General features: G+C 50.4%; 1 long non-coding RNA gene across 1 annotated transcript in view; it reads right to left on the bottom strand.

The window, feature by feature from the left end:
• Positions 1–4,100: 4,100 nt before the first annotated feature.
• Positions 4,101–4,881, bottom strand: part of LOC137141389 (uncharacterized) — a 96,928-nt gene continuing 96,147 nt past the window's right edge. The window contains exon 3 of the long non-coding RNA XR_010916613.1: positions 4,101–4,798. This is a non-coding gene — a long non-coding RNA (uncharacterized lncRNA). The remainder of the gene's footprint in view (positions 4,799–4,881) is intronic.

The following is a 4,881-nucleotide window of genomic DNA, read 5'->3' on the forward strand; positions in this document are numbered from 1 at the left end:
ATGTTCTTCTAAGGAGACCTATCAATATATTTATTTTTCCTTCTGATATATAGCTGAGTCGTGCATGAAATTTATTATGCCTGGACAATCTTCTAGCAGGATCTATAGATTTTCCTTATATAGATATTTGGCTCCACCTCAAAACAGAAAATCATTTTTTAAAAACCAAAAAGCATTTTAGTCCTTTAAAATGCCCATAAGTATATGATGGAGGCTCTTGTTGTCTGTATGTGACAGCAAAATTCCTACAGTCAATCAGCCAGGGGCAACTGGAGTCATTTAAACATGGACATACTGGAAAAAGTATTACCTTTAATACCTATAACGTTGGGTTTTATTTAATATTTAATATTGTTTAGAACTTTCTAAGGGCAGGTATTATTATTGCCATTTCTCAAAGGGGAAATGGAAGCGAGGTGACTTCCTAGGGCCACAGAACCAGTCAGTGGAAGAACTGGGAATAATATGACCCAGAAGTCCCCTTACTCCTAAGCCCCCTGCTTTAACCACCAGACCATACTGCCTACTAGAGCTGAGAATAGAATCAGGGAGGAGTCCTGACTGCCAGTTCCCCCGCTCTAACCTCTAGACAACACCGCCACCTAGAGATAGGTACAGAGCCCAGGAGTCCTGACTCCCAGCCCCCATTTCTCTAAGTACGAGACCCCACTCAGCTGCGGGAATAGAACTCAGGGCTTCTGGCTCCCTCTGCTATTCCCACTAGACCACCTGGCTTCCTTAAAGGTAAGCACTGTGCAGGGTGCGGTGCGGCTCATCCTTCAGATCTGCACAGACAGACATTCCTCATCTAGAGCTTCCCCCTCCTGTATAGAAAGGAGGGCTCTACGGCAGCAGCATCTCTTATCCAGATGCCATGGCAGGCTCTCTGCAGGTCAGTAGATCAAAGGGGAGAGGCGGGAGCTGTCCAGAGGGATGGCCAGTCAGGCGCACCCCTCTCGATCCAGCCAAGGAGCTTTATCACTTGCCCCACTGGGCCCTCTCAGCAGCAGGCCATCAGCTCCTCTGGAAATTGGATCCAGTCAAGCCACGCTCCTGGAGAACGGCCACGGCCACAGGTTGGCGTGGTAGGGTTCTACAGATCTTCCACTGATCTGCCAGGCAGCATGCAGTTCCCTGGAGAACCGTGAGGTTTGAGGAAGTGAGCATTGCTGCCTCTAAGCCCTGCCCTGACAGGCTCCTGAGTCCCCTCCCCTGCACGGAACCGCAGAAAGGAGCCCAGGTGGCAACCCATGGAAGGCAATGAGAGCACACACCACCAGCCCATTGAAACCAATGGGCGCCTTTCCCCAGGCTTCGGCTGGCTTTGCATCAGGCCCAGAGGAGAGAGGGTCACTGTCGGCCCAGTCCCGGTGGGGCCTCATTGATTCTCACTGGTGGGGAAGCGGGAGCGTCTTTGCGAATGAGGAAGTGAACAAATAAAAAGCCAGGCGAATGCCTCGCCAACCGTGCTCTGCTCGTTTCTTTTGGCAGGGGTAGTTTAGCTTTAAATATTTATAATGTTTCCTAATGTACTAGTAAATGTACTGTAGTATATTCCACCAAGATGATGAAGTTTTGAAGACCTTGCTGCAAAGATCATTGTCTCTCCCCTGCTAAATCTTTGATGAGAGGTGGGAGCGAGTAAGTGCGTGTTTGGATGTGTGCGTGCGTGTATTGGAAAGTGGTCGGATTGCTGGGATTCTGCCGGAAGAAAACGCATGCACGATGTTCCCAGATGGGGGGCAATTTTCAAGAGCTCCTGTGGGATTTAGAAATGCAAGTCCTTCAGACACAAAGCTTTCAGATATTCCCCCCTAGAGACTGGTTCTGCTTTCACACACACCAGTGTAAATCAGGAGTAATTCCATTCAACTGATGTACGTGGCGTGGTGTGAGAGTGACGTAAGCGTGAGGCTATTCAGTGTAAGGATATTCAGAGAGACTGAGCAATCGATGCAGGACGGCGTGCAGTAACAGGGAAATACACAAGGACACATGGTGCTCCTTTCAACCCCTGCTGCTCACCTGTTTCAATCCTGGGAAATGAAGCAACGTTCTCCTCAGATGCAAAGTTACATGGGCATTCCCCATAGTTTCTGGGCACTGCAGTTCACCCTACATTGTGCGCTTCAATCTGAATCTGAAACCCATCCATTATTTCAGTTCTGGGTCCCCATCCAGCTGAGCCCACATACCTCATACCTGACCGGCAGCAGTACTCTTGTCTGTAGACCTGGGATCCCACACAGCTCAGCCCATAGCCTTCAAACCTGGCCGGCAGCACCCCGTGATCCCTGGCCCAGGTTCCCAACACACAGCTCTGCTGCTGCACCTTGACACCTACCTGTGGCACCCTCCTGCCCAATTCTTCCATTCCTGGGACCCACGCACGCATACAGCCTCGCCAGCGCCCCTTGCAGCCTCCCACCTGCTGGCTCAGTCCAGGTCCCAGGCTGCTAACTGTACTGAAACGCCCACTTGTATTTCGTTTGATGCGACTGGAACCCCCACAAGAATCCACCCACATGAAACAACGCATTCATTCCACAGGTGACCTAAGCACAGGATTCGAATCCATGCAGGACCCCTGGATCCAATGCCCCGCGGGCTGCATATTTAACGGTACTCCTTCCAGCATCCAGCCGCACGTACTGCAGGAAGGACGTTCTTATCCACTCTCAGCAGGCAGCCGAGGGAGGGGGAATTATTTAATCAAGGACTATTTAAACTGCAGGGCGGACTTCATTTACCATTATGGCATGACATAAAAATTTAAAGACTTTAACAGGGAAAAAAAAAAATCTATGATCCAGTTTTACGCCCCTTCAAGTTCTTCTAATAAATCTGCAAAAGGGAATTTATCTTCTCTCGGTAAATGTGTCACTTCCCCATTGGCTCCTGAAAAGCCTCGAAGGGCCAGGCATAAATTCCACGCTCCAGCTCCATTTCATCCTCCCCCTCGTTATCTCTGAGAGCTGACATACCCCACCTGGGGAGCTGCCTAAAAAAAGTCATTGCCAGCTTTGTTCAGGCATGGGGTGAAAAGAGAGCTCATGCTGTATCCCCATATAGCATCAGCCGGCATAAGATCCTGCTGAAACAAGCAGCGAGACTCCAGAGCCCTTGGGGAAAGTGGATGAGGGCTATCTGTTTTCACAAGCCCATCATCATGGTGTCTGGGTGCAGGACATGTTCCCTGGAAGAGCTGAGACTGGAGGCACAGAGGAAGCCCCATGGATGCTTGAGCTGCATGCAGCCCTCTGTCCCGGTTAGCTTAATCCCCCATGCACCAACTGTGACAGCCCACTGGCAAAGCCAGCTGGATTGGAGAAGTGTGGGCTCTGTGTTCCCAGGATGAGAAGAGCTGCTGTTGAGTGACAGGCCACCTATCTAGCTGAGGGTGTCCCCTAGTACCCATGATTATCCCCACCCCAGCTATACCAGGGGGTCTGGACACACAGGATTAGGTATTTCACTAGCTACACTTCAACACAGCTTTCCTAGGCATCCCACTGCAATCTTACAGAGCTTTCCGAAACACCGCTCCTCAGCGGGAATAACCCTCACATCTGTCTGTGTCCTGCTCTCCTGTGTGGCCTTACTAACACAGCAAGCTTTTGGGGACAAGAGAATGTGCCTCTTCCTTTGAGCATGACCCTGCAGTCAATGGAATGACTCAACTGTCTTTGGCTTCGATGCAAAGCACACAGAGCACAAATTAAACCTCCAGCTCTACATACATGATTGTTAATCGTGAATCAATCGTGATAACGTAACTGCACGGGGCAATTTTGCTATCAGAGGACTCGGATTATAGAAACCTAACAACGCTGCTTTGACTTGCTGGGACAGAGGGTGCTCTGAAGTGCCATGTGCTCTGCCACCCTTAGCTACAGCCAGGACTCCTGGGTTCTACTGCTGTCTCCAGAGTGGACACATTTGGTGATGAGACGTTTTAACTTTCCCTGCCTCAGTTTCTCTCTGTAAAACAGCTGTGATCTCTCTGGGGGAGAATGGGGTGCTCTGGATAGTGCTGACTGATGTTCACAACAGATGAAACAAGACAGAGAAGGGCACAGTCTCAGCTGGGTTTTGTAAGGAAACACAAGGAAACTGTGTGCAAATCATTTCACCTATCGGGGCCTCAATCACACACACGAGAGTATGGGGCCGCGCGGAGCAGAGCACAGGAGTCTTGCTTCCCCAGCCCCTGCTCTCACCCCATGAGAATGGTACTGCTCCATCGCTGCAGTACAGTGCTTAGATGTCCCACAGTGGGTACTCAGCAAGCTGGGGCACAGCAGGCTTGCGCACTTCCCTCCCGCATTTCCAATGTTATTTACTCAGGCAGCAAGTGCTCTGCAACACCCCTGAAATCTGGCTTGCTCCAAAGCATGCCAGCCAGTTGCTGGGATCTGGAACTAGAACTCAGGAGTCCTGACTCCCACTCCTTTGAGTCAAGCTCTCTTGACTGACAGCAGCATGTAGCGGTGGCATAAGGAATCAGTGCAGGTCAGCCGAACAGCTGGCACCTACTGCACACATTAAATGGCCATGTGAGAAACGCCAAAGGGAAAAAGCCAGCTCTTTCCCTTCCGCTTTCCCATTTCAGCATTGCTGGTGCACAAAAGCAACAGCCTTCAACTATTTAAGCTCTTGCATGGGAGGCTCCAGTTGCCTTGCTGCAGGCTGGTGTGTTCCACTCATCCGCGGAGGCGCGCGGATCAGGACGTTTTCCTTCCCTCTCCCATTGTTCGGCGCCTGCCAGGATTGCATAATCGCCAAGCAGGGACACAGGCTATTTTGCAGGGGAAATAAAAACGTATCTATAATTAATGATCCTCCAAGAACACACGGCCCCTTATTAATGTAGCAATTTGG

Source organism: Emydura macquarii, unplaced genomic scaffold (genome assembly GCF_026122565.2).
Source record: "Emydura macquarii macquarii isolate MOO-44397 ecotype Brisbane River unplaced genomic scaffold, CSIRO-AGI_Emac_v2 contig_3059, whole genome shotgun sequence".
Taxonomy (NCBI): Eukaryota; Metazoa; Chordata; order Testudines; family Chelidae; genus Emydura; species Emydura macquarii.